The sequence below is a fragment of the Lutra lutra genome, chromosome 6 (genome assembly GCF_902655055.1).
Source record: "Lutra lutra chromosome 6, mLutLut1.2, whole genome shotgun sequence".
Classification (NCBI taxonomy): Eukaryota; Metazoa; Chordata; class Mammalia; order Carnivora; family Mustelidae; genus Lutra; species Lutra lutra.
The window spans coordinates 103,943,486-103,969,391 of NC_062283.1; the positions used below are offsets into that span (position 1 = coordinate 103,943,486).

The 25,906-nt window shown below is 39.3% G+C and overlaps 1 pseudogene; it reads left to right on the plus strand.

Moving 5' to 3' along the window:
• Positions 1-12,361: 12,361 nt before the first annotated feature.
• LOC125101647 (striatin-4-like) lies at positions 12,362-13,168 on the plus strand (annotated as a pseudogene).
• Positions 13,169-25,906: the final 12,738 nt, after the last annotated feature.

The window sequence follows — 25,906 nt, forward strand, 5'->3', positions numbered from 1 at the left end:
CTGAGTACCTGGGTCATGCAGCTACCCATGTAAGCCACATGACACCATGTGGATGGAACCTCCCAGCCAAGTGGATCCATCCCACAGAATTATGGGAAATAATAAATTGTTTATTATTAAATTATTAAACAATTGTCCTGTATTGGAAGACAGCATAATGGAGGAAGAAATAACTCAGGAACGTTCTCTCGGTAATCTGATGCTACCTTGTCTCTGTCAAGAATAGTTTGGGCTACAACTACTGATTACAGGGGCTTAAACAACATGCAGGTTTACTTCTCCATCCTGTGAAAGCCTAGAGATACTGAAATAACTAGTCGGAAAACACATCGCGCGTTACAAATTTTTCTACTGTGGTCAAGAACATGCCTTTTCCAACAGTAGTTCTACCACCTTCCCTGCCCTCCCCTGCATTGGTGTTCTCAATGTTAAGTTACTAAGCCAATGTTCACCCTTTCAGAGTTGCCCCCACACTAACTCTGAATAGAAGCACACGCGGATTTTAGCGTAGAACACCTGAGGGGAAAGCTCCCCAGATCTAGTCTCAACTTCACTGCTTCAGGCTTGAAGAGAGACTGATTAATGGTAAGTATCTTTCTGGAGAACCACGAAGCCTCTGGTTGGATCGCCCAATAATCGCTGAGGCTAATTTTGTCACAAATGTTTAGCTTCAGGGCCTTTCATGGCACAACTTTCTTTCAAGGCTACAAGTAGAGGCCTAGCAATGTGCTCCCATATCATCATATATTTGTATAAAAATAACCATAAGGCTGGCCACGACTGCTGTCTTTTTCTCTTCTAACATACTCTCTGCCATCCTTTCTCTAGTGTCAAGTATATCAGATTGGCAAGGGGCTAAAATATGGCTCAGCGGAGGTGGGACTGATGAAGCACTTAGTTTGAGAAATATTTGTGTGGTTGGCAGTCGCTTCTTTGTGCAGGGATATTCCTGCTAGCTGGCTCGGTGTGGGATGAGCTCCAAGAATACTCCCACTTCCCACTGCGCTGACTCACAGCACTGCAGTACAACGACAGGGCCAGAGGTGGAATCATGCTATAAACACGTCCTACTACAGTTGCCACTGAAGTATATGGGCACAGAGGAAAAAGGTTTGTGCTATACCAAGCCATCAGCTGGTCTGTGGAAAATTTTTCCTATCATCGATGTGGAACATTACAGAGGATTCAGGGCTCACTGATACCATGCCAAGAGAGTTCTTTCTGGTCAGGAATGTAGGCTATAAATAGGACATATAATTATGAAAGCACTACACACTTTTTTTTTTTTCACTTTTTGATGGGAATTATGCAAAATCAAATGTAATGGAATTCCTGTGTTTGAAAATACAAACCTGTAGTGGATTAGTGAAGACATCTGTACATGAATTACACATTTTATGTGTCCTAACATATCGGATATAGTCTTGGCAATTTTGATACGGGCTGTCCTGCCATAGTCCGGTGGCTCCAGAGAAAAGGACCCAAATAATAGACTGGTATCAGTTCAAATAATCATTAAGATTAGTCACTCACTCCAGAGAAAAATCTGAAATGCCCTAAAATCCTACAACTCATGTCTTCCATTTAACTTTATAGTTCTTCAATTTGCTAGAAATTTTCTAATTTTTGTATATGTGCTGCTGAAGCAAGCACTATTAGAAATTTTCTAAAAATATATAGGCCATTAGCAATGAGTTGTGTAGTTAGAAAAAAACTTCTAAATTACAATTTTTTTAAAAGATCAATCATCTCTGCTAGAAGAGTGAATTATTTCTAAGTTTTCTACAGAAAGTTGAATTAATAAAAAATACTTTTCATATAAAGAAGTAATCAAAGAACATACCACCAAAAATGTAGGAAAAGGCATTATAGATATGTTAGACATTTAATTATCAGATATATGCTTGTTTTTGGATTTGGGAATGTTGGTATTAATCCATTTTTAAAAACGTGTATTTTATGTGATAGTCTTTCTTACTTTAACCAGTGTTTACTTTCATACCTAATTTTCTTTTTTTTTAAAGATTTTATTTATTTATTTGACAGAGAGATCACAAGTAGGCAGAGAGGCAGGCAGAGATGGGGGCAGGGGGGAAGCAGGCTCCCCGCTGAGCAGAGAGCACGATGTGGGGCTTGATCCCAGGACCCTGAGATCATGACCTGAGCCGAAGGCAGAGGCTTTAACCCACTGAGCCACCCAGGCGCCCCTCATACCTAATTTTCAATGAGCTCTAGGCTCTATAATGTTTGACTCAACTCCTGAACAGTAGAAGAAAATCTCCAAAGTTCAGCTAAGTAAGAATAACCTGTCCTCCCAAAGAACAAAGTTTTACATTATGGTGTATAAATGTGACACTGACATTCAAAGTTGGTGCTTTCTGGGCCAAAGACACAGCCCTCCTAGAGCTGTAGCCAAGGAGGCTCCCAGGCTGTGTGGAAGGTCATCACACTGGCTGGCCAGCCGCTGCCCTGGCCTGTGCTGGCATACGTGTGTTTGGCACTTGTCCCATGTGTTCAACACATTTGTTACTTGGAAAGAAAATGGTGCTCCTTTTTGCTTTTTGCTTTTTCCTAGCCAAAGGGAGTGTTAAATAAACTAAGCTAAAATTCCATCTACATGCATATATTTATCCCATAAAGAGTGAACTTTGCTGTCTCTACCTTCATTTTCCTGGTTACTGGCTTGAAAATAAACATTTGTCTCAGAGCAATTCAATTATAAGCAGAGAGTTGAGAGGCATTTAATTATCAAAAATAATTATTACCCAAAATAAGTTCTTTTCATTTGAAAGTATATTCCCTGGACAGTATCTTGACTCCAAATATGTTAGGTTAGCAAAAAATGTTTTATGCATCATCCTCTAATTAAGGCTTAGGAAGTGGTGTTCCCAGCAGACAAGGAAAATATTCCTTTATTTTGACATCGCGCCATTGTTGAATTTATGGAGTTGGAGTAAGCACCAGAATAACTATTCACCACTTATTAGTATTCACTGCGGGAACTTGCCCTGAACTTCATGATTTTAAAATAACCTATTAATTAAACTAGACATTCAAATGTGTTTTATTTTCATCTGAAAGATGCACAGATAATTTTTTCTGAGCTAGTAATTTGTGGTTTCTTTTGAAGTTTTGTTTCTTATTTACTTTTGGAAGGGATTCCTAGAGTTTTTATAATCGAATTCTAATTGCCTAAGAATGACATCAAAATGTAATGAGAAGAATTTAATCCAAAAGTTATTTTTTTGATGGAAAATGGAAGAGCTCTGACAATAAACCAGTTGCATAGTAACATTTTATTTTTAAGTTTAACCATCTATCTTCCCTCTCCGTTGGTAGAAATAAATCATGGGAAATTAGATCATTAAATCCTCTATTCCTTATAGAATTTAGCTTACTTGTAGTACAACCACTCTATTCTATAGAAATTAGTCTAGAAACATATTTCAATTTCAGTGCCAACAATTCCCATTCATTCTAGTCACTGATGTAGTTGTGGCATCATCACCAAAAGGTTTCGATGTTTTGGACAACTTCATAAACATAAAACTATACCATCCACACAAAATTTACTTATACAAAGAAACAATTAATTCTGTTTACCAAAAAATGATTCAAACTTTTTGTTAACATTCTGTTTTTTAATAAGCCCCTTTCCTCAAGTGTGCCAGGTCACACACAGTGGGTATTTTCAATTTCATACCTACAAGAAGCCATCTTAATCATGGGATAATTTTTACTTATTTATTTTTTTCCAGTCAGTTTGTTCTCACGCAAACCCTAAGTATGTTTATGGTCAGTGTTGACAAGAACCTCCGTGTGGGGTGTACCTGACCTTGCAGCTATTCATTCCAAGCCCATCTGATCTGCTCAAATCAGGGCTCACTGATGTGGCAGTGAAACTCTTCTTTAGAGCATCCCCATGGGGAAGCAGTGACTCCTAGTAAAAATCATACACGATGCTACATCTGCTGGTAAAACTAACAAAATGATTACTCTTCAGTTTATAAAAAACAATTTTGTCTTATTGGAGGAGTCAGGATTTTTAGGGATGGTCACCAACCTACATGGTAAAAAGCTTGGTTCTTAAGGGCAGTATAAAAACAGTAGCATCTACTATTAGCCATTTTAGTTCAGTCTCTGAATGAAAGTCTTTTGGTTCCTTTTATCATCTTCACAGGCAAGGGGTCATGATCTTTCCTATGTGTACTGATCATCTCTTAGGATGGTATTCTCCAAGAATCATGGCTCTGATCACTGCTGGTCAGCATTACTGAGGGGGATGTGGTCATCTGTTAGCTGCAGAGGTCAGTGGTATGGCCGTTCGTTCACACTGAACTGGTCAAGAGAGAAGGTAGGGGGAAAAAGATGGTGACTGTGCTATGTTTTTTCAGCAGTGTCTCTGAGACCGTAGATAGATGGATAGATATAGATATAGATATATAGATATACATCTGTATATCTACATCTGTATATAGATATATACATCTATATAAAGATATACATCTACATATGTATATCTGTATCTGTATATCTACATCTGTATATAGATATATATAGATATATATCTACATATCTATATCTATATCTATATCTATATCTATATCTATATCTATCTATCTATATGTATATATTATACACTGAGGATCATTACACTCTCTTCACCGCCTTCTTCCCAGGAATCTGGAGAGAAGCTCTGGAAAGGCTGTGTCAGGAGCCAATAATATTACTCAGGGCTCCACTCAGAATGTCTCACTCCCCCCTATTCAGGCTTGGTAGTGTTAGCAAATGTTCTATGAACCTCTCCCCTCTTGAATCACTGCCTTTTTAATTCTAATCCTTTGTTCAGAAGAGTAAGGGACATCTGTGATTCCTCAGTCATGCAGGATACTTTTTAAGGGGCCAGTTGTCTGGGCCAATGCTTCTACTCATTATCTTTTCGAAGATGTTCACCAGATCCTTGTGTAAATAAAGCCATTGACTGTGTTGCCAGCAGTTGGCTCTTCCATGATGTGCCTAAATTCATAGAGCTGGCTGCACAATTCCCACCTTTATTCTTGGACTCATGTTATAAAATATCCTTGGAAGCTCTAGAAGATGTGTCTGTTAACACAATTTCTTTCCTATCTTGTAAGGTCTAAGGTGTGCACTATTTCTTACTGTTCATCTCTCTCTTACTAGAATATCAACAGACTTGTCTGATTTCTTCGTGCTCACGTAACTTTTCCCTGTGCTATTGCTTTGATGAATACCAATTTCTTAACCTTTCTCTTTACACAAACACACTGCGTTTCTCCTTATCAATCTGGGAAACCGTTTATTCCGGCTTTCAAAAACTTCCCCAAACTCCTGTCTCTGTCCTATTTTTCTTTATTTCCAGCTTCTCCCCATCATATCCACCTGCTTCAGCCTAGCTGACCTCTCCTCTTTTAGAGTGATCAAAAGAGGAGAGCTCTCTCCACCTAATGCCAAGCCATTGCTTGTCCATTTCCCCATCTGGAATACCTTTCTTCCCTCCTCTCCCCCCAGTCAGCCTTCGAGCTGCAACCCAACTCCTTCCTTCTTTCTTTAGGATATCTTTCTTGACTACTACTGCTGATTCTATCCCATCCCTAGTTCTATAACTTATTTCCAGATTTTCTCATTTGCCACATTTATCACCAATAATCCAATGTGGTTCCTTATCTCCTCAAGGAGATTATGTGTGGTTTCTTTTGGAGAATAAGGGCCCAACTTTAGGCTTCTCATCCTTCCTTCCCATTGACTTTAGCACAGGGCCCTCCTTTAGGAGGCACTAAATAGGCCTTTGTTGAACCATCTGGTGCTGGTCTACTCTGAATCACAGATGGACACTTGCCTGAAGTTGAACTGATCCTCAGAAAGGCTGGATGATTTTTGTCTTAGGTCACACAGTTTTTTTTTTCATCTGTCCCATTTTTCCTGCTATCATCAGCAATAAAAATGTAGACATTTGCATTTGATGTAGAGGTTTCCTTCCTTTTAAGTAATTCTCTACTCCTCTCATCATCCCTCATCTTCTAAAACCTCCTCTTTTAATGGTTCCCCATGAGGAAGCCTTGTTTTAGTGCAACCCATTCCTGGCCTGAATGTTTTGTGATATCTGGTATGTAAAACCCTTCTCTCCCTAAACTGATGAGATAGTATAGGAGTTGGGAATTTCTCCTATAAAGAGACAGGGCACAAATAGTTTAAGCTTTGCAGGCCATTTGGTATCTGCCTCAAACACTCAACTCTACCATTGTCACACAAAATCAGCAATAGGCAATTGTAAACAAATGAGGTGGCTGTGTTCCAACAAAACTTTTTATGAACACTGAAATGTGAATTACATACAATTGTCCTGTGTTCATATTATTCTTTTGATTTTTTTTTTTTCACAATCGTTGAAAAGTATAAAAACCATTCCTAGCTGGTAGGCTTTACAAATATAGATAGGGGGCCAGATTTGGCCTGATAACTCCTGATCCAGTATATTAAAGTGTAGCCAGGGTACATTTTTAATTAGAGGTAAAGTTGGCTTGAGCCTGGTTCTCTAGTCTATGGAATTTCAAATCTGTCCCTAAGATTCCTGTCTTCTTGGTGACATATGACCTCCTCCACTTCTTGTTCCCTCTTCCTTATGTCTGGCCTCTGTTCTACACCAAGCTGACCCCCCATATGAAATAAAGCCCCTTTAATGAGCTCCTCAAAAAACTCCTCACCCACACAGGTCATCATGAACAAAACAGACTTTACTGAAAGTTTCAGAGAAGTTTTTCACAAAAATCTAAGACAGTCAATGAAATAGGACATTATACTTCTTAAAAGGTCATTCTATCCCTTTACCCATCCCCCTTCCCTCCCCCAAAATATTATGTCTTCTTTTTTTTTTAAGGATTTATTTATTTGACAGAGATCACAAGTAGGCAGAGAGGCAGGCAGAGAGAGAGGAGGAAGCAGGCTCCCCGCTGAACAGAGAGTGCGATGTGGGGCTCAATCCCAGGACCCTGAGATCATGACCCAAGCCAAAGGCAGAGGCTTTAACCCACAGAGCCACCCAGGCGCCCCTATTATGTCTTCTTTTAAGAGGACTGGTTCAACTTTTTACAAGAGCAATATCTTTTCTCCCCTTTTAAATTTTAGGCATCCATCCATTCATTCATTCATACACGATGTATTTATTGAATATTTACTACAGTGCTGTCTAAAGAAACTTTCTGTAATGATGGAAATGTTCGATATCTGCACTATTCAATAGAGTAACCACTAGTCACATGTGACTACCGAGTATTTGCAATGTGCCCAGTGAGACCAGGAACTGAATTTTAAAATGTATTTTATTGAATGAATGGCTAGTGCTACCATCTTGGATTGCCCAGATCCAATATGTGCAGGCCACTTAGATACCCTAAAAGTTCTCTTCATATTCAGTTCCTAAAATTTAGCACAAAGTTGGGACTGGGCTTTCACTGCCACTGTGCAGGATTTAATTAAAATGCTGTTTTATTTTGGCTGTCTTGAAATCAGTAACGTTCAAAGCATTCATTCTTCACTCATCTCATGTAATTGAAGATATTCCCTGGCTTTCAAGGTTCTCCCCTATTTTCCACTTCAGTAGTATACAAATGCAAAGGTTCATTTCCCTCAAGGGCACATTCCTCACAAAAAGCACATCTTCAACCATGTGTCCAAATGCTAGATTCCAGCTGATTTTTTTTACCAAGTACATAGATATAACAGCTGGTCTTTGTTTTTAATGCCTCTCCATTTAGGCTAAATATTTCATCTTAAATACTGTTTTAGTATGTTAACATGGGAATGATCATATGAAAACTATCCTATGGAAATATTGATGGTTTGTACACAAAAGGATTAATCTAGGTGGATTAGGAAGACTTCAAAATAGTGCTAGAGTATTTCTCAGAAATGTCGATGGATGCTTAATTTAATCACTATAGATAAACACAATCCCTTGGGTAATGAAGCCATACTTTGGCATTGTCACAAGGATATAATTAACCTGTGCATTATAACAAAGCTGGAATCATTGTTACCACGCCACTTGGGACATTCTGCCCGAGATTATAATATTCAAATATATGTAGATCTTGAAGAACCTTGAGTCCACAACCCCAAAGACTGAGCTAGTGTTGGAATCCACTGCAAAATTATGACTCACAGTAAGATAGTATCTAAGAAGGCCAACATATTCAGGAGTCCAGTTATGTTTAGCCTTCCCTAGTTGTTTGAGTCATGTAGCAAGTGGTAGGGCTCAAGATACAAGATAAGTACTTTCCAGATTAAAGAATAGATTGCACATAAAACACCGAGTTAATATCTTGTTATAGAATAAGCAACTGACAAATCTTAGTTTCCCTTTCCCTGACTTTGCTCTCTGGCCTGTTAGACTTCAGTTCCTAGGGAGGTGCATATCTAAAGGAGCCCTCTCCCAAGGATACTACAACCAGACAACCCATGTCTCTGGAGTAGAGGTGCCCTGGAGGGATTATGAGATAGGACAGAAGTGAGAAGTGGCTCTGACCAAATGGTTCCAAAGAAGGCCACCAGCAATAGGAAAGGGTATTTCTCTCTAGTGTCAGTTTTATAAACTCAGAACACAAAAAAATTCTTACAGGAAATGTTCCAGGAAACATGAGCTCAAATTAAAAACCAAGCTCAAATAAAGGTTTCAAGAGCAATGGATAGTGTGGTGGAAAGAATACTGCCCAGTAATCAGGAGAATGGGGTTCTAGCTCTTACTCTTTATGGATCCAAGCTGAACACGTTGACACTGAGTCTTAATTTTTTATCTATGAACAATGGGTGTTAAACTAGGTGGTCTCAAGGTGGTATGACTCTTTATCATTCTATAATATTTTACTACAAAAATGATTTTGGTAATATTAATCCTATTAACAAAACAGCAGTAGCAATATCTTTAGCTGCATTTGAGGAAACAGTATCACTAGGGCTCCCTGATTCTCACTGTGGTCTGAGTCCCATTAAATCAGGCCTGACTTATTCTTGCACACAGTAGACACTAGGGTCTATAAGACCTTTAGGGACCATGAAAATGTAGTTTTAATTTCTTTTAAAATCATAAAAAACAATGAACGTAATAATGATGAATATGTAATAATAAATGCAGCCTTGAGTATATGGTTTTTATACCGATTCTGTCATAAAGTATAATTTAAAATTATTTTGTTTAAAGGAGAAAAGGGTCCATAGTCATAATGTAGTCCTATCCATTATAGACTCTGATGTATAAGAATTTATCATACTTTTGATTAGATAAAACTTAAGAGAGTCTATAAAGGTCTTTATGCTCTAGGTCCAGTAGTTGGCACTTGGTGGTAATGCTTAGAAATAAAGTTGCATTTGAAAATTAAACTAGCAAATCAACATAGTGAATGAGACTAATAATTTACAAAAGTTACTTAAAATGCCAGAAACTTTCAGGAAGAGCCAATTAGGATATCTGTGGTAGCAATTACAACAATTATCAACCATTTATGATGTACCAGGTGTTGTGGTAAGTGCGTTATATGTATTAGTTCATTTATCCCCACAACAACCTTATAAGGTGAGTATTATTATAAACTCACTTTACAGAGGAATAAGCAGGCTTATAGAGATTAAGTTTATTTGGTGAATGTCAGACATTTGATAAATGGCGGAAATGGAATTTGAACATGGAGTTTGATTTGGGAGAACACAATAAGGCCACAACAAAAACCCCTCACCCTGTGAAAGTACATTTAAGCCCCCATGGACTAGTGGAGCTCAGCACAGGAGGAGAGAGTCTGCATGGAGCACGGGGAAGTAGATCATACAAGGTGTACTCCAAATGGATGAATCCCAAAGATGAAAAGGAAAACGTGAAGGCTAATCAAAGAAAATGTTATTTATTTCATGACCAAGTATTTGATAAAAAACTCTTGAACACAAAGCAGTAGAACCCTTATCCCTCTGCGGATGAGCATGATTCTCAGGTAGGTAATTTTCAATGGGACTTGCATGAGAGAATCTTGAAATTTTTTTAAAAATTAGCAACAGATTGACAAGGGTGTAGTAATACAATTGGAGAACACTTGCCTTCTTAAAAATTCAAGTTTGCAATGGTTACAGATCAAAAGAATGAAGCTATTTGAAAATACTTATAAGAAATGACCATTCCAACAGATGGATGGGAATCATCAAAGAGAGGCCCAGCAGAGGAGGAGACAACAGGACAGTGGTAGAGAAGACCAAAACCAAAAGCTTCTCTTAGCCACATTGCTAAGTGTTCTAGGGATTCCTAGTGAGATAACATTGGAAGTTATTATAAATATCATAGCAGATAGTGTTCATAGTTTGTAGTAAAGAACGATGCCCAAGCTAATTTAGAGTAATTTGCTTATAGTCCTTATTCCATATGGTCTTCATTAAGTTATTCTCAATTCTTTTGTGATTTTTTTTAAGTGTTTGATTAATGACCTTCTCTAATGCTCTAAGACCATTAATGTCTGGATCAGACGGACCTCACTCAGTTGGCATATTAACCATGTCTTCTATTTTCTGACTGTTTGACATCTTGGGAACCTTGCTTTCCCCAGAGCAAGTACCCCTCTCAGGATTAGCTAATTCCTAGAGACAGCAAACAACTCACCTGTAAGCATACCCTTCATAAGCAAACCAGCCAATCTAGTGTCTATACCCCTCAACCATATCCTTTAGTGGACTCTCACACTCTGGGCCACTGTCTGTCTGCCCTAATCACCCCAGGATCAGGTGGCTGATAACCAGGGACACCCACTATGCCCCAGACCCTGTTGATACTATTTAAAACTTCTCAAACCCTAACCTACTTACCCTGCCTCTCCAGTTCCTTCCCATGGAAACCATAATAAAGGCTAGTGCCCACATTTTTCCCTTGATCCCTTCGCCTTTTGACCAAACCTGGTTCCTCCTTATGTGGCCCCCTATGGCACAGTATGCTCCCTCCTTTGAGGAACTGTGAATATAACAAACTATTCTTTCTATGGCAGTTGTCTCCTGATCTTTTGGCTTTGCCAAATGCCTGATTAACAACAAAATATGTATTTTAAAGTGATTTATAATTGTCCTTAAGATTCTGGTAACCTGGGTGGGAAGACCAAGTTAGAAGCTCTCTTCACTGAATACTACCTTAGCCAGCTTTCTTCTTATCTGTGTTGGGATATACATTACTAAGGACATTAGTGATGTTTTCCACACTGGCCATAGAAGAAAAATGTTGATGATCTGACCACTAGATAAGGAATTTCTGTGATAGGGTAAAGTGGATGAAATATAGTTGTATTCAAGACTCTTTGATAACCATGAGGGAACACAAAGGAGAAGAGGGCCATGATTTGGGCATGACCCTTTCAGTGCTATTCAATGAGAGAATACAGAATTCACACCCTCAGAGAAAAGGGAGGGTGTGAATGCACTTGGTAAATTGAAGTCAGGAGCATTAGCTGGCACACAATAAGTGCAAAAATATTTAAATATGAGGAATATGAATCACTCTCATGGGCCAGATGGAGATTTAGAGAGTGGGGCAGGAATCAATTATATCTCAGTACGACATGTTTCAGTTCACATAGTTTAGGAGACAAGGGGCCCCAGGTTGGATTGGAATATACCACTAGTCCTCCCCTCTCCATGTCACAAAACCAAAGATCCCTTTTCCCTTCCAGATCCCACTGCCCTTCAAGGGTCAGTAGGTCCAGAGAACAGTTGGCTCACTCCTCTGAAAGCTAAGAGAAACCTGGGGAAGGAGTCAAACCCTGCTCCATGAAATGGGATGGAGACAAGATAACAAGGTAGAGAAGACTCTTCACCATTTCTGTAGGGACCAATAGTGTCACTGTTTCCTCATCTGCCAAATATGGATAACAGTAATGCTCACTTCTGAGAGTTATTGTTCATTGAGGGATATTTGCAAGGTCCAGGGCCCACACCGGGTCCACACAGCTGCTCCTTAAGAGTTAGCAAATGCAGACAGGGGCTCGCAGGGGGTCCCGAGGCCTCCAGGACACAGCAGGGAGAGGTCCCCACGGTTGAGGCCGCCAGATCCTGCCACTCACTTGGCTCTGGCCTGGGACAGTCTGACAGGGCAGCCCTGGCCTCTGGCCCTGCCCTAGAGCACTACCTGATGGTGAGGGAGGAGGCGGTTGAGGCAGCCTGGGTCCATCATGGAGTCAGAGGCCCCGGGCCTGTGCGGGATCCTGCACTTTTCCAACACGCATGTGCGTGCTTGGAAGCCGAGGGGGCCGAGTGAGCCCAGTTGCAGGCTTAGGTGACTTCCCTACACGGAGAAAGCAAAAGGCAAGGCATTGTCAAGACAAACCTGGCGCGGTGGATCGAGATGTTAGAATTTGCGCAGAAGCAGGAAAGGGCCAAATACTATGAATTGAAGTTCAGTATCGACATTAACCACAGGGAGAATAAACCAGAACTGTCAGAACAAGTGTCCGACGGCCCTGTGCAGTCAGTCTCCCCAGAGAATAGCCCACTGGTGCGGAAGGAGGGGCAGCAGGTTCTCCGACAGTACCTGGAAGAGGTGGGCTACAGAAACTCCATGGTGGACTCGCAGTCCTGGCGCGTGCAGTCCCTACTGGGTCATTCGTTGGAGCTCAGCAGGGCCAGAGAGCCCAGAGAAGAGGTCTGCGGGACCACCTCTGTCCCTGGGGGATCAGCAGCAGTCAGTTGCTGCTGGTGAAACAAGTGAACAGACCAAGAAAAATGTGGCAGCAAAGATGGCAAAGAGCGCTTGGGGGGACTGGGTGCTGGAGCAGATCCCCTTCCTGGGGAACTGTGAGGATGGGGAGAGCCATGAAGACGACCAGCCCAATGGTGTGCTGCCCAAGAAACAATGCAGGAAGCTGCCCGCCAAAGCTGGTGCCTGCAATGCTGGACCAGGTGGAAGAGGAAGAAGGACTCTGAGGATGCCATCATTGGTTTCTATTTTCTGGGCTTGGGAAAAGATGGGGAGTCCTCTCCAAACCCTCAAAGATGCCCTGGAGAGGGACCCACTATGAGCTACAAAAGCCAGGCGGTCAAACTCCAGAGAATTTTGGTCAACTTTTGGAGTGTGGTGAGCAGATGCCCTCATCTGGAAGATTCCAGACCTCAACCCAGACCCCTAAGATGGTTATAACCTGAGTGTGCTGACCCATGTCCTGCCTGGAGGGCCATGCAGAGGCTCTGTGGGGCCCAACCTTTAATCCCCACTCCCAGTGTGTGCCCTACTATTCTGTCAATGGCACCCATGCACATCCAAGACCCCGGCAGCAGCAACTCAACCCGCCTCTGTACTTTCCCCACAACCAGCGATCATGGGATCCCCACGAACAGCGATCACAGGATCCGCATCTCAGTGGTCTTCACAAGCACTGAATCTGCCCACATGGTGCCCTTCTTCTGTTCTGGTGGCACCACTTTTATGACCTTGACACTGGCAGTGTCTTCCTCACCCTGGAGTGCAAGGGGAGCAGCAGCCCCACCCAGATCAACCAGGTGGTGAGTAGCTCAAACCAGTGACCATGATGACAGAGGCAACCACCTCTTGGACCAGTATGCACACTGACGCCCTGGCCAAGGTCTTATAATACCCACCTGGCTCAGTCCTGGCTGCCATGCTGCCTGGGGAGTGGGCTAGGCAGGTTGGACCAAGAGGACTCCCAACCTCAGTCTGGAGGCTGAGAGGCCTGGCCTCTTCCTGCCTTCCTCAGAGTCTGGTGGTGCTTTCCCCCAGAGACCCTCCCCCATGACCCACCCTTCCCTAAGCATCCAGCCTGGAGAGCAGCCTCCTTCAGGGATCACCCTCCAGGATGGCCTCTGGGAGTGTCCTCTCTGTGCCCTGAGGCCCAGCCCTAGTATCTGAGCTGCCTTCTCGGGCATAGCACGACCCAGGCAGGATGTCCTTGGGGATCAGCTTTCCCAAGATGCCAGAAGGTTCCAGGTATTCTCATTGAATCCCCAAATCATCTTTTCTATCTTCCCATACCTGGGTGGGTGCTGTGCTGGGAGGAGACCAGGCGCTCCTGCTCTGGTTTCCGCCCCTTGCCCCGCCCCACAGATGCCATGGAGACAACTGAACCCTGGACGTCCTCAGTGGGAATACCAGGCCTGGTACAAACCAGAAATTTTCTCAAGCCAATACTCCTACCTCCAGCTCCCTAAACACAGCTATCCAGAAACTACCCAATGCCTCCAAGGCCAGTAACTTCCTCGGGAGCCAATAACGGCCTCAAGGGAGATGCTCATCCTTACTTCCCCTACCCAAAGAGAAAAAGAGCTTTCTCTTGCCTTTCCTTGGGGCATGGAGGGTGGAGAGGGTTACCCCATAACTCCCTGTATATCAGTATAAATAAATGGGATTTTAATGGAGCCCCACCTCCACCCATGTTATCACTGTGTGATAGTCTGTCTTCTCCTCTCCTGGCCCTCTACTCTCTTCCTCCATTTATTTCATTTCCTTTTTGGGGTTCCACCCTGAACTCTTGGGCTCTCTTCTGGGTTTATAAGCTTCATCCCTTCTGCCCTGGACTTGGATGTGAAATTGGTCTCTGTAAGCCCTTTGGAGTAAGAAAGAAAAAAGTTAGCTATTGCTATCATCTACATTGTTATTATCTATTATCTTCATTTTACAGATGAGGGAACTGAGGCTGCAACCAGAGGTTACTGGTAGTAAATGCCAGGATGAGCTCAAACCCAAACCCACACACCCAACACTATGCTGCTTCTTATGCAGCAAAAGTCATTCTTTTTTGTGGGACTGCAGTAAGACCTGTATAATTTACCTTTTTTTCTCCCCCCTTCCTTTGTTCTAACTCCAAGCTTGTCAAGCAGGCTTCTGATGCCTTCCTGGGATCCTGGTGTCAGAGGGGGTGCTCCGAGTAACAGAAATTAATCCCAAGATTAATGAATTGACATTGTGCTAATACAAATGAAGTTTTTGCTTTGCTTTTTGGCTTGTGTATCACTCTATCCTGAGAACTCTGGGAGAACTGGCAAAATTCAATTCTGACCCTGGAAAGCTGGTACACAGACCTTAGCTGTGGTGAGCATGACAAGGAATCACCATGTTGTGCATTTGCCCTTTGGCCTGGTCAGTCTTTTTACCTCATCCCTCTCCACCTGTCTCATGCACTATGAAATTTTCCTGACAAGGCCCCAGTTTATTTTTCCATCTATGTCATTCTACAACCTTAATATGGGTCAGTAATTACTATTCTTATTGATGCTGACATAAGTTCCCATCTCCACAGCTGTTTTTAATCCAGTGACATTTTAAATGTGGTCATGATCCCTGATTTTTCACAATTTAGAATTCCTTGAGAACATTCATAGGAAACCAAGGATGTACTTCTGAGTAAGGGGAGTCGAAGTAAAGAGAGACCTCTGTGACAATCCTCCAACTGCTAGAGAGGAAATACTGGTATTGAATCAATGAAATTTATTTGCTTTATCCCACATTTGTGAGAATATTGGGAATTACTGTCTATAGTTGGTGGCATCAGATGACTAGTTTTCTGGTACACTGAAGTTCAAGCCTCTGCGGGCAGGTGTTGGTAAAAGGAATACAGGAAGCCTCACCCAGAGCAGACGCTTCTCTCTCAGATCATCCTGACATCTGGAACAAGATTTGGCCTTCCCCTGAGGCTCAGAGAAGCGTAAATGTTTAGACATACCCAGGCTTAGTACCATTTTTCAGAGAAGGTTTCCTATCTTTTTTTTTTCCTTTTTTTTGGAGGAGCGAGGCAGTCTTTGCTACTGTTCCAGACAATAGTAGACACTACATAAACATAAATTTGTTTATGTGGAAATAAACAAAACCCTTCTGTGGGTAAATGGGGAGAAATGTTCATCCAATCGATTACAAAAGACGATAAAAGTAGTTGTGCCACAACATAAATGAATTTAAAATTCAATCTTTTTGCAGATAAATGGGGAAGTTATTTTTACTTTATAAAGTTAATTCCTCACAGGAAGATTCCTTTAAAGGTTGGATATTGATTAATCTGGAATAACACAGAAAAAAATACACATAAGCACAACTTCAAACACATCTTTTTCCTTCTGCCCTGTGTCTAGCCCTGTTCCAGCCACAGGGCATGTTCCTCGTTCCTAAATCTTCCATGCTAGTTCATGCCCCGGTGCCTTTGCACAGGCTGACCCCTTCACCTGGACAATTCTCTCACACACTCTACCTGTTGGAATTCTACTCAGATTTCCAAGCTCTTTCCAAGTATTAACACTCATATGACACTTTTAAATAGAATTGATCTTTCCTTCATGTCTTTCTACATCTTCCATGGGTGTTCACACAGAATACATTTTCTACTTCTTAATTATAATTTCTGAGTAAAAGGACCAAGGTTAGACTCTGTGTACTTCCCACCCCTACATGTCAAGTAGCTTGTCTTAGATAGAATGTTCTCACATTTTTCCTCCTAGGTACCACTTACAGTAGAAGAGAATATGCCTTCAGACTGCTTTAAGATGGAATTTCTCTGAAGCTGTTCTTTCTCAAAAAATTCATGTGGATTTTACATTCAGATCTATCATGTAGTACTCATAATGTTAATATAAAAATGTTTAAATTTCTCCTGTGTAAAATCCAGACTCTAGGAACCACCCCACAATTTATGCTTTACATAGTTAGTCTTTCTAGCACATGGCCCTTGGGATATACTTCTCAGTTGAAAAGAGTATAAGGAGAAGATTTAAAATGTTTATTGAATTGAATTAAACAACTGTAATGTAATGTAAAATGAAGCATTTGTTCCAAATGCCAAATAATTGAGAAAATATAGTCAAGACAGAGGCTGCCTTGTGATTATTAAGCTTAGAATAACATTTCAAAGAATTATTTAAAATCGCATAAGCTACCCGAAATGCATCATACTCACATCTGCTAATGCTTCCCCCTCAACCCTTCCAGTTCTCACATACAACTTGTGAAGTGATTATGTTAATCTGCTTGCAGCTAGCTGCTCTGAAAACCTACAAATGCAGAGTCCCACAAAAGGCCCCTGTTTCCTTTAGGAAGATATTTTAGCCTGTGAGCTTCTGGACCCATGTCTCTTTCTGGAGTTATGTCAGAATCAAACAGAAAAGACTTCATAAGTAACTGACACCTAGTATTAATATCTTACCTACCTGCTGAGAGGTATAATTCAGTTTTAATGGACATCTTTTAATGGATTTTAATGGAAATCTCTAAAAGAGTTTTCTAAAATAGCCTGAGAGAATACCAGATTACTTGAGGGAATAAATAAATTGCTGATTTGGAACATACAGTGTAAATAAATAAAACACCCCTAACTCTTACCCTCTGCTGACAGATACTAATGGCCAGAAATTTGAAGAAATCATTTCCTAAACAACATTCCTATGGCCCAAAATATGCTCAGTGTCTCCCAAAGTAAATATCTTTGTGATAACATAATAATAATGGAATCCAGTATAATATAGAATTCTCTAACTCTGTTGAGAAACAGGTTTCATGCAAGAACCAGACGTTGTTTATCATCATCATTTCGAACTACGTCAAACTGATAATGGCAAAGGGTACTTTTAACCAAGCAGGGTTACCCAAGCACAGATGTGACCCGTTCCCTTTGCATTCTTTACATATCTCAGCAAGATCTTTATTCACATTTGCTGAATGGAGAAGGGAAGTAGACTAGCACGGACAGCTACGTGATGGGGGTCCTATCTCTGCAGTGGTACCTCCCCCTCCCGCTCCTAAATTCCTCTTCTAATCTTGCATGATGTACTTGGCTCAGGTGTGACACGAGTGCCTTTACATTTTCCTCTCCTTGAATATCTGCTTGTGTTTTTCCTGCTTTGCCTGCTTACCAAACTAGCAGAGACATGATCTTCTTTAGTCTGGCTTTGACGATGTAATGGAATGCCTGGCGTCCATTGCTCCTTTCAAGCTTCCCTGTTCCTTGCATCAGGACTCTCTGAAACAGCCATGCTGTCATTTATGGCTTGGCTGTCTTTCTGGAGCTGCCCTTATTCTAAGTATTTTCTGTTGCACTTGGCTGAAATTGTATATATGCAGTAAAATCACTGAACCGAGGAAGATCTGCCTGCCTGTTTCTCCCGCGAGGCAAACAGCATCCGGAGGAGCAGCTCATCATGGATCCAGTGATATTTCAATCACACTGTGACCGCGCAGGCGGGTTTAATCAACTCTGCCACATGCGTAATTCACAATGGATCCCTTTTGTTACACTTATCATCAGAATGAATACACACAAGAAGCTCATTTAGCCCCCACCATTTGTCATCAGCTGCCCTATTAAACATTGATTTTATTTTCCCAGGTCAGAAATGATGAAATCAATATCTAACACGGCAGGTTTGTATTTGCTCATACTTTTCATTCAGATTCCCTGAGTAATTTTAAAACATTTTACATCACATAAATGTTTATAGATTTAAATGTCGGTAAAGGTTAAGAGGTAATTGCATATGAAACTGACTGCATTAAATTTTAAAGTGAGAGTGGTTTTTATTAAACACATATGGAGATATTATATTATTTTATTGTTATGATCCACTAACTCACTCATTAGTTAATTTGTTCATTATTCATTTGACATATGTTAATGCGGCATTTAGTATTTTTTGGAGTGCTTGAAAGTAAAAAGTTAGGCATTGACATATAAAAGTGTTTTCAAACTACTAAACTTCATAGAAATGTTGTATCTGGAAGTCCTTTTTGTGTTTCAAATATTCACTCATTCACAAAATGCTAGGCACTTACTGTGAACTGTGTACTGCCCAAGCCCTGTGGTAAGAACCATAAATTCACAGACAGGTAAGAATCAATCCCCTCCCCCTACAGCCTCTGCAGGAGCTCAGAATTTGGTGGGAAAGAAGCAGGCACAGAAAAGGTCAGACTTTGGTAAAGAAATCATAGATGAGTTTCTCTGTGGTAGACTTATAGGTGGTCTCCTCTTCCATGGGCTCTACAGAGGGATAGAGGAAGCAGAAAGCAGAGAGAAGAGAAATATCAGCTCTGAAATGGCCTGAGGTATTTAGGAATGTTGAAAAATTATAGTGCCTGGAAAAAAGTAATAAGAAAAGTGACTAGAGAAATGGAAAGAGGAGCCAAGATGTGAGAGTCTATTTGTGTTGCCTTGACTTCACCCTTCAGTCATGGATCCAGCTACCATTCAATAGCTTTGTAATCGTGTGTCAGGCCCTTGGTTTTTCTGAGATCTATTTTCCCTATCTATCAAATGGGGGTAATGATACCATAGTCCCAAACAATCTCATGGGACTGTGATGAGATTCGGGTTAAATAATGTACAAGAGTCATTTTTAAGACAGTAGAACATGACACACAAAAGCGGGATTATGATTACGATTATGATTTAAAAGCTGAGGTAAACTTGACTTCCTTAGCAACAAGTCATCAGAAACAATCTTCTTTCCTGGAGTACCAGATAGTAATAGCTACTTTATAAGCATATAGTAGAAATGTATTTAAACATCAATTCCTTGACTGAGAAATGACCAAAAAAAAGTCTCTAAGTGAATTGACTGAAAGTAAGTAGAAAATAAATAGTTCACAGCCTCTGGTGTGGATGGTGTTCCTAGAGTTATGCTGTGTGTTACCTGCACAACCATACACGAGGGCCTTTGACAACAAAGAGCTTTGATAAGAGAGTGAGGAGATAATAGTGGAAAAATCACTATTTGAAAAGATTTGAGCTAGCATTTTCCAGACTTGAAAGACATAATTTACTGACCAAAGAGCACACTAAGAGTACTGAGCATGATAAAGACAAATATACACTTCCAGCTTTACCAATTGATTGTGGACACTTACCATGGTTCTTCAACTCTCAGTGCTCTGGTTTCCTTATATATAACATGAAATTATTTATTTATTAGAGGAGAGAGATCATGCATAAGCAGAGAAGAGGGAAAGAGGGAGAGGGAGAAGCAGACTCCCCGCTGATCAGGGAGCCAGAGTGGGACTTGATCCCAGGACCTTGGGATCATGACCTGAGCCAAAGGCAGATGCTGAGCCAACTGAGCCACCCAGGTGCCCCCAGAACATGAAATATTAATGCTACTTTCTTCATAAGTTTATTATGAAGTTCAAGTGAGTTCATATCTGTGTATAGCACACTGGTACAGAGCAGGCACTCAAAATGTGTTAGCTATTATTACAAAGAAATGACAACTAGATTGACAGCCTTATCAAAAAGAAAAGAGAGAGGACTCAAAATCATGAATGAGAGAGGAGAGATCACAACCAACACCACAGAAATATAAACAATTGTAAGAGAATATTACAAAAAATTATATGTCAGCAAAATGGGCAATCTGGGAGAAATGGATAAATTCCTAGGAACACAGAAACTACCAAAACTGAAATGGGGAGAAATAAAAAATTTGAACAGACCCATAACCAGCAAAGAAATCGAGTCAATAATCAAAAATCTCCCAACAAACCAAAGGCCAGAGCCAATTGGATTCCCAGGGGAATTCTGCCAGACATTTGAAGAAAAGTTAATACTGATTCTTCTTAAACTGTTCCAAAAAAAAAAAAAAAAAAAGAAAATAGAAATGGAAGGAAAACTTCCAAACTCATTCCATGAGGCTAGGATTACCTTGATTCCAAAACCAGATAAAAACCTCCACTAAAAAGAATTACAGGCCAATATCCTTGATGAACATAAGATGCAAAAATTCTCAACAAGATTCTAGCAAATGGAATCCAACAGCACATTAAAGGAATTATTCACCACAATCAAGTGCGGTTTATTCCTGCACTAGAGGGGTGGTTCAATATTTGCAAATCAATGTGATGCATTGCATTAATAAAAGAAGGACAAGAGCCATATGATCCTCTCAATAGATGCAGAAAAAGCATTTGACAAAATACAGCATCCATTCTTGATAAAAACCCTCAAAAAAGTACGGATAGAGGTAACATACCTCAACATCACAAAGGCCATTTACAAAAGACCCACAGCTAATATCATCCTCAATGAGGAAAACTGAGTTTTCCTCTGGAGTAAGGAACAAGACATGGATGTCCACTCTCACCATTACTATTTAACATAGTACTAGAAGTCCTGGCCTCAGCAATCAGGCAACAAAAAGAAATAAAAGTCATCCAAATTGGCAGGGGAGAAGTCAAACACTCACTATTTGTAGATGGCATGATACTCTTATGTAGAAAATATGAATGGACTCCACCAAAAAACTGTTAAAACTAACACATGAATTGAACAAAGTCACAGGATAGAAAATCAAAGTACAGAAATCTGTTGCATTTCTGTATAGAAATAATGAAGCAACAGAAAAAGAAATCAAGAGATTGATCCCATTTATAATTGTACCAAAACAATAAGATACCGAGGAATAAACCTAACCAGAGAGGTAAAAGATCTGTACTCTGAAAACTATAGAACACTTATGAAAGAAATTGAAGATGACACAAAGAAATGGAAAAATGTTCTATGCTCATGGGTTGGAAGAATAAAGATTGTTAAAATGTCTATACTACCCCAAGCAATCTCCACATTTAATGCAGTCCCTATCAAAATACCACCAGAATTTTTCACATTTTCACAGCGCTAGAACAAACAATCCTAAAATGTGTATAGAACCACAAAAGACCCAAATAGCCAAAACAATAGCCAAAACAATCCTTAAAAAGAACAGCAAAGTTGGTTCTGGACTTCAAGCTATATTATAAAGCTGTAATCATCAAGACAGTATGGCAGTGGCACAAAAACAGACACATAGATACATGGAACAAAATAGGAAACCCAGAAATAGACCAACAACTGTATGGTCAACAAATCTTCAACAAAGCAGTAAAAAATATCGAATTGAAAAAGGACAGTCTCTTCAACAAACAGTGTTAGGAAAACCAGACAGTGACATGCAGAAGAATGAAACTGGACCACTTTCTTACACCATACACACAAATAAATTTAAAATGGATGAAAGACCTAGATGTGAGACATGAAACCATCAAAATCATAGAGAAGAACAAAGGCAGCAACCTTTTTTACCCCAGCTGCAGCACCTTCTTTATAGATACATCTCTGGAGGCAAGTGAAACAGAAGCAAAAATGAGCTATTGAGACTTCAAGATAAAATTCTGCACAGTGAAGGAAACAATCAACAAAACTAAAAGACAACCTATAAAATGGAAGAAGATATTTGCAAATGACATATCTGATAGAGGGTTAGTATCCAAAATCTAGAAAGAAAAACTCAACACTCAAAAAACAAATTATCTAGTTAAGAAAAGGGCAGAAGACATGAATAGATATTTTTCCAAAGAAGACATCCAGATAGCTAATAGACACATGAAAAGATGCTCAACGTCACTCATCATCAGGGAAATGCAAATCAAAACCATGGTGAAAACCACCTCATACCTATCAGAATGGCTAAAATTAACAACACAGGAAAAAACAGATGTTGGTGAGAATACAGAGAAAAGGAAATCCTCATGTACTGTTGGTGGGATGCAACCTGGTGCAGCCACCCTGGAAAACAGTATGTAGGTTTCTCAAAAAGTTAAAAATAGAACTACTTTATGACCCAGCAATTGCACTACTGAGTATTTAACCTAAGGATACAAAAATACAGATTCAAAAGGATACATGTATCCTGATGTTTGTAGTAGCCTTATCAACAATACCTAAACTATGGAAGAAGGCCAAATGTCCATCAATGGACGAATGGATAAAGAAGTGGGGGGTGTGTGTATTTATGATGGAATATTACTCAGCCATCCAAAATAATGAAATCTTGCCATTTGCAATGATATGGATAGAGCTAGAGTATATTACACCAAGTGAAATTTTTAAAAAGACAAATACCATATGATTTTACTCAGATGTGGAATTTAAGAAACAAAACAGATGAACATATGACAAATAAATAAAGAAAAATAAAGGGAAACCAACCATGAGATTCTTAACTATAGAGAACAAACTGAGGCTTGATGGAGGGAGATAGGTAGGGCATAGGCCAAATGGGTGATGGGTGTTAAGGAAGGTACTAGTGATGAGCACTGGCTATTGTATGTAAGTGACAGATCACTGAATTTTACTCCTGAAGCCAATATTACACTATATGTTAAATAACTAGAATTTAGGGGTGCCTGGGTGGCTCAGTGGGTTAAAGCCTCTGCCTTCAGTTCAGGGCATGATCCCAAGGTCCTGGGATCGAGCCCCACATCGGGTTCTCTGCTCAGCAGGGAGTCTGCTCCACCGCCCCCCGCCTCTCTGCCTACTTGTGATCTCTGTCTGTCAAATAAATAAGATCTTCTAAAAAAAATAACTAGAATTTAAATAAAGTTTGAAAAGAAAAAAGAAAAATGCCAAAAATTACATCTGTCAACCCAGAATTCTATACCCTGTTAAAATATCCTTGTTTATTTACAGAATACTTCAGTTAACAATAGCAGAATATACTTTCTTCTCAGGTGCATGTGAAAACTTCACCAAGATAGACCATGTCATTGGGCAAAAATAAATAAATACATAAAAATAACAAATTGAAAAGAATTGAAATCATACTAAATATGTTCTCTGACCATAATGGAATTAAACTAGAAATCAATAAGAAGAAGATATATGGATAATCCCCAAATATTTGGAAATTTAAAAAAAAGCACTTCTAAATAATACATGGATCAAAGAAATCTAAAGGAAATTAGATAATATTTTGAACCAAATTAAAAAGAAGATACCACAATGTCAAACATTTTGACTGCAGCTAAAATAATGCTTAGAGACAAATTTATAGCATAAATCTTACATTAGAAGATAAGTCTCAAATCAATGCTTCATACTTTCTCCTAAAGAAACTAAAAGAACTAATAAAGCAAGCATAATGAAGGAAATAACAAAGACCAGAAATCAGTAGTATTGAAAAGAGAAAAAAAAAAAATCAATGCAGTGAAAATCTAGACTTTTTTAAAAAAATGAGTAAAAATGAACCTCTAATATAAAGATCATCACTGTAAAGATAAGGATATATCACTGCAGAGCTTGGAGACATTGAAAAGATAATAGAGTATGAAGGGGTACCTGGGTGGCTCAGTGGGTTAAAGTCTCTGCCTTCAGCTCAGGTCATGATCCCAGGGTCCTGGGATTGAGCCCCGCATCAGGCTGTCTGCTCAGTGGGGAGCCTGCTTCCCCCCTCTCTCTCTCTTTACCTGCCTCTCTGCCTACATGTGATCTGTCTGTCAAATAAATAAAAATCTTTAAAAAAAAAGAAAAGATAATGGAGTATGACAATAACTTTATTCCCATAAATTCTATAACTTAGATGAAGTGGAGAAATTGCTTGAAATGCACAAGTCACAAAATCTTATTTAAAGAGAATTAATAGCTAGAATAGTACTATATCTTTTGAACAATTGGATTTGCATTGCAAAGTTTCCAACAAAGAAAGTTCTAGGCCCAAATGGTTTCATTGGAGAATTCTACCAAATTCTAAGAGGAAATTACACCAATTCTACAATACACTTTCAGAAAATAGAAGATAGTTTCCAATTCATTTTATGAGGCTAGTACTATCTGATACCAAAACCAAAGACATTACAAGAAAAAAAAAAAAAACAAAACTAAAGAATGATATCTTTCATGTCCAAGATGTAAAAATATTCAACAAAGTATTAGCAAATAAGATCCAATGTTATATAAAAAGGATAATTCACTATGAACAAAGTTGGTTCAACCTCAGAAAAATCAATCAATGTAATTCACTACATTATCAAATGATACATAATAAAAATTCTTACAGAACTAGGAATGACAGGGAACTTCCCCAACATGGTAAAGAGCATCTACAAAAAACTCTACAGCAACTTATACTTAATAGCATGAGACTGGACACTTTCTTCCTAAGTGGGTACAATGTAAGGATACCTTTCTTACCATATTTATTTCATATTTACTCTTAGTATAATACTTTAACTTTTAAACAGTGTAATAAAATAGGAAAAAGAAAAGACATACAGATTGGGAAAGCAGTAGTAAAACTCTTTCTATTCAAAGATAACATTTGCTTTGTGGAATATTTCAAGAAATCAAAAAAAAATAAAGCTTTTAGAACTAACAAGTGGGTTTAACAATGTCACAGGATACAAAGTTAATATACAAAAGTCAATGGTATTTCTATATAGTAGCAATGAGCAATTGAAAATTGAAATTACAGAAAATTGTCCTTTACAAAGAATTTAAATAGTAAGTATAAATCAAACAAAATACACACAGATTCTCTGTGCTGAAAACTATAAAACACTGATGAATAAAATCAAAACAGACCTAAGTAAATAGAGAGAGGTGTCATGTTAATGGAAGACTCAATATTGTTAAGAAGTTAATTCTCTCCGAACTGATCTATAGATCTAACAAAATTCTAAACGAAACTCTGACAGGATTTTTTTTTTTTAGGTAGAAAAAAATCCTAAAATTTATAAAGAATGGCAAAGAAACTAAAGTAGCCAAAATAATTTTGTCAAAGAACAAAGTTGGAGGATGAACACTACCTGATTTCAAGATTTTCTATTAAGCTACAATAATCAACACCCCGTAGGATAATGGCAAAAGATAGACTTGTAGATCCATGGAACAGAATCAAGAGGCCAGGTATAGACCCACTGAAATAGAGTCCATTGATTTTTGGCAATGAGGCAAAGGCAATTCAACAAAGAAAGAATAGTCATTCAGCCATATGCAAAGAAAAGAACTATGACATTATACATATCATACAAAAAGTAACCCAAAATAGATTATAAACCTAATGTAAAATAGGACACTATAAAGCTTTTAGAAGAAATCATAGGAGTAAATCCTTGTGAGCTCAAACTGGGGAATGATATCTT